General features: G+C 35.3%; 1 pseudogene; it reads right to left on the reverse strand.

Moving 5' to 3' along the window:
* Window positions 1-259: 259 nt before the first annotated feature.
* On the reverse strand, window positions 260-1,605 carry LOC141522544 (rab GDP dissociation inhibitor alpha pseudogene; annotated as a pseudogene).
* Window positions 1,606-13,404: the final 11,799 nt, after the last annotated feature.

Genomic DNA, 13,404 nt, shown 5'->3' on the forward strand with positions numbered 1-13,404 from the left:
GAGAGACGCCCCCCTCCCTTTCAGTGCTAAGCTAGGGGTTTGGTCAACAAATGGAATGACTTAGAAAGGGGGGCCTAACGGGAAGGTGCAGAGGAGAAGGTCAGGCAGGGGCACATTGCTGACTTAGGGATCCCATCCCAACCTTCCCCTGGAGCCCCCCAAAAGAAAACAAAGACAAAGGGAGAAAAGAAAAGTTGGTGCTGAGGGAGGCAGGAGAAGGTGGTGAGGGCCTCACAGGGAGGTGAATTACTTCCTGCCATCACTGCTCATCCTCTCCAAAGACATGATTCTGTTTATGCTTCATATTTTCAAAGTCAAAGTCTGTCCCAGCCATGTGCTTGTAAATAACTTTGATGTCATTGCAGGTGGTCTCAAAGTGACTGGTGGCATCATAAGAACAGAAACAGAAGACCTGGCTTTCCAGTCCATTGTCAGTTGGTTCATACAAGTCACTGATGGCCACAAACTTTTGGTCAATGGGCTCCAACAGCTCCAGCACTGGCTTGATTTCCTTCTCAGGTTCCACCTTCTCTACTGTGGTGCTGAAAAATAGTGATGTAATTTCCCTGGGCGGCCACATTATGGGCATAGGAGATCATGCACACATAGATGTCTGATTTCCTGTTGACTTGATTCTTCAGAATGATGATTTTGCAGGAGTTGGCATCGTTGGTATTCTTGATGGGGTGTCTAAGGATACAGATGACTCGGATGACTTGGCCAGCCTTTCGAACACGGTCAGGGATGTAACTGGGATCACAGATCAGCTGTTTATAACAGGCCACCTCTCCCTCAGATTTCACCCCTACCACCTTTCCATTCTCCATGATGATGTCATCCACAGGTTTGTTCAGCATGTATGTCCCACCATAGATGGCGCTCAATCTTGCAAATCCCTGGGGCAGCTTGCCCAGGCCATAGAGAGGGTACAGATATGGACTCTTCCCATACCGGGCCAGAGACTCACTATACAGTTTGATGCGCTTGATAGTCTCAAGGCAGGGCTGGTCCAAGTAGTCATCGGTACAGTAGAGCGCCAGAGCATGGCCAGTGAAGTCAATAACATCTTTGGCCCAAGTCCAACTTCTTATACACATCTTGTATGGTTGTGGTCTGAGGGTCAACACCCTCAAAGCTCTTGGGGTCATTCACATCGAAGTTTGCTACAAACACGAGGAACTTTCTAAATCGGTGTTTATCGAACATACCCATCAGGTTGGAGGCCAAGGCCTCCGTCTCGGTAGATGGCACCTTGTAGATCTTGCCCCCCTTGTAGACAAAGCTGCCTTCTACCACTTTAAAGTCTAGGTAGTGGGTCACTTCTGTGTACAGCAACATCTTCACCAACTGGCCATTGGCCATGAGGAATTTGGGGTTCAGGTCCAGATTCCAATCTCAGCCCCTGCCCAAGCTTTCAGGAAGCCCTTCGGGTAGGTCAAACCTTTTGAACAACTCTTCTAGGGGTGTGATAGAGGAGCTTTCACCTCCATAGTAAGGATTGTGATCCTTTTGCAACACCTTCTTTCCATTCACAGACATGATGCCAGAGAGAATACATTTCGTTAGGCTGGTGACCAGCACGATCACATTGTACTCCTCATCCATGGCTGCCGCTACGCTGGGGTCCGCTGGCCTAGCCGGCTCCGGCCTCTCCTCACCTGGCCTGGCCTGGCCTGGCCTGGGCCTGGGCCGCTCCCCTTTCTGCGCCTGCGCCTGCGCCCACTGCTGATGCCCACTTCATATTATTCAATTATGTTAATTTAACATTATGTTTTAAAGTTCTAATAAATTTAGTCAAATGATTTGAAAGACAACAGAATTTTTCTCAAGATAGCACCACAAGAGAAATCCAAAATATATTTTGAGCCTGACACAATGTTCTTGTCTGAAGGTGAGGGTTTTTTTTTTTAATTTTTCAAATTTAACTGCTTTTCTTTGAACTGCTGATTTCTTGGATATTGAAGTTTCTCTGGGAGCTTACCTATGGTTTTGGAAATTCTATAGGTTGGTGAGAAATGCTTTGATTTTAAGCAAGTAGTCATAAGTGTGGCATGTCTTGGGTGAATTTGTCTGGTGTTTAGTTATCTGGCATTTTATTTTGGTGAATTGCAAAGGAATTTGTCTGACATCCCTGTTATATTCTGGGTCTGTATTATATATTTTTGTTGTTGCTGTTGTTTAATGTCTTATTTTGTCTTTTTGAGATTGATTTTGTGTAAAATGCTGTTTCATTGTTTAATGGGACAATAAAAATCTAGTATTACAGATCCAGTAGAAAGTTTCTATATGATTAAGCATTATGACTCTAATGACCATGCATTTTATCAGCATTGGTGTATACTAATAAGTGATGGTTCTAAATTGTGTTGGTCCAGATGGATATCATATGAAAGACATAAATTGAACCATTTTAAAACAAAATTAATTTTAAAAACTAATAAGACTTCTAATAAGGAATTGAAATGTTTCTCCAATACAGGTTTAGTGAGATACAACAGAGCACAAACTTTCAATTTCTTCACTCAAGACTTATAAAAAGATTTAATTTCTAATGTAACTTCAGCCCCTCCCCCTACAGAATCGCCAGTGTCTTCAAAATTCATTTTTCTCCATTCTCCAAAACCTCCAGCTTGTCTTCCTTTTTCAACTTCTGTTCCTCCTCATTATTTGTTGTCTTCTTGACCTCCTAAAGACTTTGGATTTGAGGCATCCATCCCTTCTACAAAGCTGGTTACAATATAAATCCTAGTAAAATTCCATTATCTGTTCTTCTCTGTCCTACCCTTTCAAGCCCTAAAGAGATTTCTACCTTTCTTTCTCCTCCTTCTGCTAAAAGTCATCCTCACTTATCACTCACACATCCTCCTTTTCCTTCTCCTCTTTCATTCTTTTTCTTCTATTCCTTATAATTTTCCTCACTCTCATTCTTTCTTCTTTTCTTTGTTCTAAACCTCATTTTCCCCATCATTTTATTTCCCCCTCATTTTTATCCCAATAGGATTCCTTCTTCTCTTTGCTCCTGAATTTCTGCTCCTTCCTCTTTTGATCCATCTCCTTATCCCCCATATTAATACCTCAGTTTTCTCTTCACTTTGTTCTACAATTTCTTTCCTTCCTTTTCTGTTTCATCTCCTTCCTATTCTCCTAATATTAATCCCTCCATTACCTACTCTCTTTGCCCCTCAATTTTTTTCTCCTTCCTCTACAGTTTCATGTCCTTCTCTCTACTTCTTAAGTTCCTGTTTTAACGCCTTCATATATTTCTGTTTATTCTTCTATTTAGTCTCATCCTAATTTCTCTTAACCTATTTCCTCTCATCCATAGATTTCCATCTCATCTTCCTACTCTCCTGTTCATTAAATTATTCCATCTTCCTATCCTTCCAATTAATCTCCTTCTCTTTCTCATGCTCCAAAGGATTCTAATGTGCCTACCCTATCTCCACATAAGATAACAAATCCAGATCCTATTGGAATATATTCTTAAAAGGAAATAAATAGATCCTGCCATCAGATCATTTTAACTAGAAATGGAGGATGTTACATCTGATATTAAGTTTTATAGTGACTCACAGTATAAATTCAAGCTATAGGACAGAGGTTATAGAGATTGATAGGCTTTCAAAAAAGACTTCTTGGATATTGATGGCTGTTCGAGTGAGTTTGGATTAGAAGGTCAGTTATGGATTTAAAAACTAATCTCTGGTGATGCTTGGGCTGAAGGCTTTTCCTGGAACTCTGATTTGATAACACAACTACATCACTCATGGCCTCACTTCTTTATAGCCCTGTTCCCAAATTTCTTGACCTGAGTTATATCCTTCCAACATACATCCTACCCAAATTAGAATTACATCTTTGTTTTTATCCTGTATGCTAATTTTGTGGTTTTCTGCTTTAAAGAAGTGTTGGATACTACCAATAAAAGGCTTTGCCAGTTGTCCAGCTAGCATCCCCGCTTGACTGTACCCATGTTTCTTTTGTCTCCTGAGCTGAATGAATACTCTGGTGGATAGGGGAACTGAACACTTGGACCCTCATCAAGACAAAATAGGTTTTAGTGATCAACTAAAGGTTGTTACTCTGCAATCCTATCACCCTGGGACTCCAGAATTACCAGTTAACTATAACTTTCTTTGGAAAGAGAAAAGTCAAGAATTAGTTCAGAAAAGCAAAAAAACAATTTTCTTTTGAGGAAGTTCAGGAGACAGATTGGGTCTTATACAGTTCAGTAAAGGCACTATATATATGCAACGCTCTAGGTGATACTGTAATGGAATTTATGCCATTGCTTTTCCCTGACCAGTGGATCAAAAATATTATTCAAAGACAAGATGAAAGAGTATTTCAATTTTTGATTGTTTAGCTAAGGTTTTTCATGCAAATTCTGGTTAAAAGCATTATCAGGCAGAAGGAAGTCAAAGTCAGTTTCTCTCTTAACTTTGTTAATAATCTTCAGACTTTTCTGTCATAGAATATTAAAATTACCTAAGTAGCATGGCAAACTAAGCATCCCCAGTTCATAGCTGAACTACCTGTCCAGCTTGTACAACTTTAGCAGCTCAATTAGATAAGTAACTCCAGGTAAAAAGGGAGTTGAGAGAAAAGAATGAAGAGGTGCAAACTATAATGCTCAAGAGGTTAACAGATCCTATCCAAAATCTGGCTTTCATCAGAAGCCAATCTAAGAATCAAGTAACACTAATTTGTCATTATTACAGGGAACTAGTTCATTGGAAGAACTAGTGAAAATTTTAGGAGAAACAAGGAAAAAATTAAAAATTCCTTCCCCATAGACTTTTATGAATTTTTAAAACTTCTTTTTCTGTTAATTTTGCATCATTTACAAATATTGTCCTGCCTATTACTCCTGCTATTCAACCCCCACATCCTGTTATCTCTCATTCCTCCTTCTGCTGCCACATGCACTGTGGTTGATTTATGCAGTGTCTAGTTTAACTTCCCAGTAGTCAATACATTTTGGCGTTTACATTGGAAGGACAGCATTTATGTGGAATCTTGCTTTTAAAACTGGCCCATTCAGTACTTAAACTTTGCTCCAAAAATCTGGCTACAGGTTTCCCTCTTCTTATCTATCTCCTCTTATCTCATTTGTATTGGTAGTTTTCTCTCCTGGTTCCCTCAACTCTGTTTTTCTCTAAATCAAAAAAGACAGCACAGGTTTGCTGATATTCTGAAGTGAAAGGTTGTTTTGTAGGGAAAAGGGGAGAGAGAGAGAGAGAGAGAGAGAGAGAGAGAGAGAGAGAGAGAGAGAGAGAGAGAGAGAGAGAGAGGAATACATGTATCAGAGTAGTTAAGGACCTTTAAGTCCAGATTTAGTTTAAATTAATGCAAAATTTAATTCTGAAAGAAAAATAAACAGGATTATATAAATATAGAAATGCACTAGCTTTATGATCACCTTTTAAATTATATAACTATGTATGGACTGATTTTCTGTGAATTAATAAAATATATTGTATTAACGAGCTTTTTAAGTTTTAGAAGTACATAATTTTGATCATGGTATTTTTAGTGTCCTAAAAGTTTTAATATTAAGATATAAATGTTACAAGACAGATTCTCTCATAAATGAAATATTTGGGAATTTAAAGTAGGGGAAAAATTGTTTTGATCACAAATATTGTATTTAGTCCCAAAGTTATAGACCTTATTGAATTTTCTCTGTCCAATATTAATTGACTAGATCTGATCTGAATTTAAAACACTCTAGTTCCCTCAGATGTCAATAGACTACCACCTGTGAATTTCAACAATAGCATGGGCCATTGCCCACCTCTTAATCTTTTGTAGTTATTGTGAATGGGTGTGTGTGTGGAGGTGAGATGAGAGACCTGGCACTCTTTAAAAGGAGATTCCATTTTTTTAATAATGATCTAATAAGGGAATTTGAATTGATTGACTAGAATGAACATTGTGAATTTATTAATTTGACTTATTGGGGCATGTAGTAGATGAAACAATTGGAAAGGTAAATATGTTTTATAATTAGATTGCTCCCTCTACATGACCATGTATTTTACATTGCTCAAAGCAATATATGCTGCTGCCCCAGTTTTCATATTCTTGAGATGAGGTCAATAAAATTTTAATAAAGTATCTGGCCTCTCTTGAACATGGATTTTTCCCAGCATAAGACAAGCCCTTTAAAAAACAGTGGTTCCCTGTTCTAGTTTGAAAGAATTAAATCTTTGAATTACTGTCTCTCATTTATATGTTCTTAATTGTTTCATCTCTGAACTGAGTATTTGGTGCTACTTTGAGTTTTTTACATGGCAAATGTATCAGGAAATCTAACCCTGTTGCAATAGGTGTGTGTTGTAAAATTTTGGGAAAATTCTTCTGCAAAATTGAGGTGTAGTTGTGCAAATTTTAATTGTCAAGCTTGCTTTATCTATTCCAATTTTGATTAATGAAATCAGGGATATAGAATCCTGTATATTTTCATTGCATTGTTATTTTGCTGTTTTGATTCAGTTGAAGTTAATCATAAATCCTGCTCTCAGTGAGCATGAATCAAAACAAATTGGAATTCCCTTATGATACAAACTACTGTCACGAAGGAAGAATTGAATGTTGCTGTTGAGGTTTCCCTAAATCTGATTGTTCTTACTGTTTTCCCTACAGCATTTTAATTGTTTAAAAGGATCCTAAAAGCAATGATTTGTATTTAAATTTCATTTTCCCCATCAGCCCCCAAATAAAATTTTATATAAACTTGGCTAGTAAGTAAACATTCTAATATAAAATCATTTTTAAAACACCTATTTCAATAGGCAAATGGGATTTCATATACATATACATATATATATATATATATATATACATATATATATATGTATATATATATATGTATATATATATATATATATATATAACCCTGGGTATATATGTCATTTTTAGCAACAGTTCTTGCATGCAAAAATAGAATTAGTTGTGAAGGTTCTTATCTGTAATAAAATATTGTTGTTGTTGTCACTGAAAGATTATAGCCATCATGTGATATATTCTGATCCTTTAGTTTACTGCCAAATCTCTGTCTGATTATAGAAAATTGCTCTTAAAACACCATGAGGCTGAAAATTGACCTTCTGAGTCTTAAATCTATGTATCAAGGGAATTTATATTGGACCAATGCCAATGAGGCTGGCAACCATATCAGGGCAACCATATTTGTGGGTGTTAGGGATATTTAACAAGTGACAGGCTCACTGTGAAAGGTTGAGGAAGCAATTTTCAACAAATTCTGAAATTAAACTTTCCTACCTAATTTTTCAAATATGACATTTGTAAATGTCTCCCCTGGCAGATTTAATATCTGGCTTAAGGCATTTGATCATCCACCTAGCCTTACCTAGAAAGTGATATCTAAATGAAAAGGATAATTGTTCTTTTTTTTATAATTGATAGTTTATTTTTCAAGATACATCTAATGAAGGTTTTTCAACATACATTCATATGCCTATGCATATTCTTAAGTTACATAATTTCCATTCACCCTCCCTTCCGATCCCCATCACCTCAGTGGTAAACAGGTGTATGTTGTACATGCATATTTGTGTTAAACAACTTTACAGATTAGTCCTTTTTCCTGTGAGAAATTGGGATTAAGCGAAATGAATGAAATACATGGATAAGAAAGAAATACATAAGAGAATTTAAAAAGTCAGTGCAGTTTTCATTGAGATTCTGTAGGGGTTTTTTCTTTTTATTTTCTTTTTGTTTTGTTTGATTTTTCTTCCTCTGGATGGAGATAGGATTGTTGATAGCTGGTTTAATATGGTTATCCCAGCTATCTGAACTGCTGTGAGGGCCCAGATACATTAAGGTTGATCAACTCACAGTTGTTGTTAATGAGTGGAATGTTCTCTCAGTTCTCCTCCCTTAACTCAGCATCAGATCCTGTAATTCCTTCCATGCTTCTTTAGATTGTCACCATATTTGGTTTATAATAGAGCAATAATATTCTATAAAACTCATATATCATAATGTGTTCAGCCATTCCCCTGTTGATGGTCATCTCCTCAATTTCCAATTCTTTGCCATTACAAAAAGAGTTGCTATGAATATTTTGGAATATGGTGGAACTTTTCCTATTTTTACGATTTCTTCTGGATATAGGTCAAGTATTGGAATTGCTGGGTCAAAGAGAAAAATCGGTTTTATTGCTCTTTGGACACAGTTCCATATTGCTCTCCAGAATGGTTGAATTTGTTCCTAATTCCACCAGAAATGCATCAATGTCCCAATCATCCCACAACCACTCCAACAATGGCCATTTCCCCTTTCTGTCATTTTAGCTAATCTGATAGTTATGAGGGGATACCTCAGAATTGTTTTAATTTGCTTCTCTAGTCAAAAATTATTTGGAGCATCCTTTCATATAATTATATATAGTTTTAATTTCATCTTTTGAAAACTGTCTATTCATTTCCTTTGACCTATATCAATTAGGGAATGACTTGAAACCTCAGGGGTTTGAAATAATTCTGCATATATTTTAGAAATGAGACCTTTATCAGAACCCCTAGCTGTGAAAATTCTTTTTGTTTTCTGTTTTCCTTCTAATTTTGACAGCATTAGTTTATTAGTGTACAAACTTTTAATACACTATAATCAAAATCATCCATTTTTCAATTTATAATGCATTCTATTTTTCATTTGATCACAAATTTATCCCCTTTCCATAGATCTGAGAGATAGAATATTTCTCAGTATATTAATTTATCTGTCATACTTTTTAAAATTTATTTTAAAATTTACAGTTTTCCCCTAATTTCACTTCCCTCCCCCACCACACACAGAAGTCAGTCTGTTAGTCTTTACATTCTTTCCATGGTATTCATTGATATAAGATAAATGTGATGAGAGAGAAATTATATCCTTAAGGGAAAAATAAAGTAAAAGAGATAGCAAAATTATATAATAAGATAGAGAGGTTTTTTTTTTTTAATTAAAGGTAATAGGCTTTGGTCTTTTTTCAAGCACCACAATTCTTTCTCTTGGACACAGATAGTGTTCTCCATCACAAATATTGCACATTTTTTCCTGTTTTTGCTGTCACAATTTATGTCTAAATCCTGTACCCATTTTGACCTTAATTTGTATGTATTGTCAGATGTGGTTCTATGACTAGTTTTTACCCATATTATTTTCTGCATTCTTCCGAACAAGTTTTGTCAAAAAGTGAGTTCCTATCCCTGAAGTTAATGTCTTTGGGTTAGTCACACTGCTGTTTACTGTAGTCATTGACTACTGTTACTTTTGAACCTATCCTAATCCATACATGACCCAATAATTCAAATAAGTATATTCACAATGCTCATTATAGACAATCAAGTCAAATTCCTTTATTAGATCGCTATTTAAAAAAAAGGAATCTCCTTTTAAAGAGTTTCAGATCTCTCATCCCCCCCCCACAACCATTCACAATAACTACAAAAGACTCTAGGAGATGGGCAATGACCCATGCTAATGTTTTAAATGCACAGGTGGCAATCTCTTGACATCTGAGGAAACTAGAGTGTTTTAAATTCAGATCAGATCTAGTCAATTAATATTGGACAGAGAAAACCCAATAAGGTCTATAACTTTGGGACAAGATACAATATTTGTGAACAAAGATACTTTACTTAATCCTAAATTACTCAATTTATTAACCAGTCCCAGGCAGTTTCAATGACTGCTGCTTTATAGTACAGTTTTATCTCTGGTAGAGTTAGTCTACCTTCCTTTAATTTTCTTCACCAGTTGCCTTGATATTCTTTATAGTTTATTTTTCCAGATGACATTTCTCACTATGTAAAACAATTATTTGGTAGTTTGATTTGTATTGCACTGAATAATTTCATTTGTGTAGAAATTTCATTTTTATTATATTGGCTCAGTCTAACAAGGAGCAATTGACAGTTTAGCAGTTGTTTAGATTTGGCTTTATTTGTGTGAAAAGTGCTTTGAAATAGTTTTCATACAGTTTCTAGAATTGCCTTGGGAAGTAAACACCCAAGTATTTAGTGTTGTCTGCAGTTACTTTAAATAGAATTTTTCTTTCTGTCTCTTGCTCTTGGACTTTGTTCATCATATATAGAAATGATGATGATGGTTTATGTGGGTATGTTTTATATCCTGGGGTTTACTGAATTTCTTAATGGTTTTCAGGAGTTTTTAAGATGATTTTCTTGGGTTCTCTAGGTATACCATTCTATCATCTACCAAAAGTAAAATCTTTAATTCCTCATTCCCAATTCTGATTCCATCAATTTATTTTTCTCTTTTTATTGCTACAGCTGACATGTCTAATACTTTGTTGAATAGTAATGATGATATTGGGCAACCATTTTTATTCCTTGTCTTATTTAAAATGATCCTAGTTCATCCCAAATACATAAAATATTTGTTGATAGTATTGGATGGATATTATATTAAGGAAAACCCCATTTATTCCTATACTTTCCAGTGTTTTTAATAGGTGTTGTCCTTTTTATATCTTTTATCCTAATGGTAAATTACTGAAGCTATGTCAAGTGATCAGTACAAAAAGAAAAAAATTTAATGATATATGCATATATACGTGTGTATCTGTGAGTATATGCTTACAATTATCTAATTTTATTAGCCAAACAGGCTAACTATGTTCTTTCTTGTCAGCTACATACTCCATTGATAATTAAGATCCTTTAACTTTTCAAAATGTTAAGGGAATATTTAGGTATGTCAGTGTTGTATGCCTATACAATGGTCTATTTTTTTCCTTTTATCTTTCTGATTCTTTTAAACATAGGCAAAAGGTTAAAACTGATTTATAATCCACCTATTAGATACACATTTTTCCAAAAGTGATTTTTCTTATGAAAATTATTTTGCTTAGTGGAACAGCAGCTACCAAATGGGGGAAATAAAAGAACATCGAGTATTTTATAATGGGTCTTTTAAAAACAAGACTGTAGGGGCGGCTAGGTGGCGTAGTGGATAAATAACCAGCCCTGGAGTCAGGAGTACCTGGCTTCAAACCTGATCTCAGACACTTAATAATTACCTAGCTGTGTGGCCTTGGGCAAGCCACTTAACCCCATTTGCCTTGCAAAAACCTAAAAAATAAAACTAGAATGTATAAAATTAATCTGGTTTTTAAAATTTTCTATTTACAATCCAAGTTCTCTGTGTGAGAATTGGTAAGTCAAACATGTTCCAAAGTCACAGACTTTTGACATATTTTGAGTTGAGACATATCTTTTATCAGAAAGGAAAATGCATACAAGTAACCTGAATGTCCTTGGAAAAACCTCATTCATTGTCAGACACTTAGAGATACAAGACATCAGATGTATCCAGAAGAAGGAGAAAATGAAAGAGAAAGAAGTTTATCTTATTTACTTTCTCCCTCTTGGATTTCTTAATTTGTGGGCTATTCAATCAAAGGAGACTTCTCCCCCCTTTGAGTTTTACAATTTATTCTTTACTCTATAAATGTCATCTATCCTTATTCTCCACCCCACCCCACCACCATAGATAGAAATTATGAATGCAGCATGACTATTATTCTTGAAAGGTCTCGTAGTGATACTATGTTCCCCTCCAATATGCCCCTCATTATTTTTTCTTTAGTTGATCTAAAGAAAGTTGCTGTAATGTTGTCATCTTTTATCAAAATGATGGAAATGTCAAAGTATAATAATTTTTACTTCTCTACAGTTATACTTGGTCAAAGGTCATTTTTTCTTAGCTACTGTGAAGACTGGAATGTGTCCTCCTCAGACTTTGAAAGGAAGACTTGCCCAGTCCCCCTTAGTCCAGAAAATAATTGTTCCCTTTATAACTTGAAAAGAGTACTTGTCTTGCCATTCCTGTAATTAAACTCAAAAAAGTATCCCACCAGGAAAAATAGCATTATAGAAGGATATCTCTTTGATATCAAGTAATAGAATGGCCTCCAGGGAACTTTTAGGGTTTGTCTACTCTGGTTATATTTGTCTAATATATATATTCTCTTCTCCTCCCCTTGCTGTAAAAATTTTTCAATCTCCTCAGCATTCAGTGAGATTAATAGGATGACCTCTCTTATATGTTAATGTTAAATCCCAGTGAACAAAATTCATGTCTAATTTTTTTTAGGTTTTTGCAAGGCAAATGGGGTTAAGTGGCTTGCCCAAGGCCACATAGCTAGGTAATTATTAAGTGTCTGAGACCGGATTTGAAACCAGGTACTCCTGACTCCAAGGCCAGTGCTTTATCCACTATGCCACCTAGCTGCCCCAGATTCATGTCTAATTGACATTTTATGGTTATGTTATTTTAATACGATGTTTGAAAGTTCTTAAAATTTTAAGGTTCACAGGAGAAGACAAGAACATGTAAATATAAGTTTTCGAATAAAAACTATTATTTTACAGCTATAGGGAACTCTCAAAAGTGAAAAATCCTTCCAGCAAAGCAGGTTGAACCTTCTCTGTAATTCTAGTTATGAAAGAGATATTGAGGTCCCTCTTTATTAGAGTTTTTCTTTCTGTGTCTACTTGTAATCCACTCACCTTTTCTTCTAAGAATTTAGAAGCAATACCACTAGGTGCATACATATTTAGTAATGATATAGTTTCATTTCCAATAGTGCCTTTTAAGAGGTTGTAGTTTCCTTTCTTATCCCTTTTAATGACATCAATTTTTGTTCTTACTTTATCTGAGATCAGGATTACGACCCCTGATTTTTTTTTTTTAATTCAGCTGAGGCATGGTATATTTTGCTCCAACATATTATAAGATTCTTGTTTTTAATTCATTCTCCTTTCCCATTCACCTTTAGAGTTAACATTACTAATTATGTATTTCCATCCATGCTACCTTTTTCCATTTACAGTTTTCACTTTCCTTCCCTCTTATTCCCACTCACCATACTTTTACTCCCTTTTCCATTTGACTTTTCTTTTAAAATTTAATTTTTACTTTATTTTTGCTTATATCTTTGCCTTAGCTTTTATCAGTCCCTTCTTCCTTTATCTTTCCCCTTCCACATCACCCCCCTCCACTTCCCTCTATGTTAGAATATAGTTTTAAACCCATATGAGAATCTATCTTATTCTCTCTCTCTGGGTGAAATCAATTGAAAATAATTTACTCAGAGTTCACATTCTCCATTCTTTTCCTCTAAAATTATAAATCTTTGTGCCTCTTTACCTAGTGTTATTTGTTGATCTGGTACTATTAATCAGGTACTATCAATCACAGTTTGAGTGACTGCTTGCTTTATAAGCTCATCTTGTTATCAAAGTGTTATTACAGATTGATTTCTTGATTGCTTGATAAGCAGCATTGTCTCAAATTACATCAAATTGTAATTATAATCATTTCTCATCTTCCCCCTTTTGAAGTACCCTCCACGGACACACAGTC

Source organism: Macrotis lagotis, chromosome 1 (genome assembly GCF_037893015.1).
Source record: "Macrotis lagotis isolate mMagLag1 chromosome 1, bilby.v1.9.chrom.fasta, whole genome shotgun sequence".
NCBI lineage: Eukaryota > Metazoa > Chordata > Mammalia > Peramelemorphia > Peramelidae > Macrotis > Macrotis lagotis.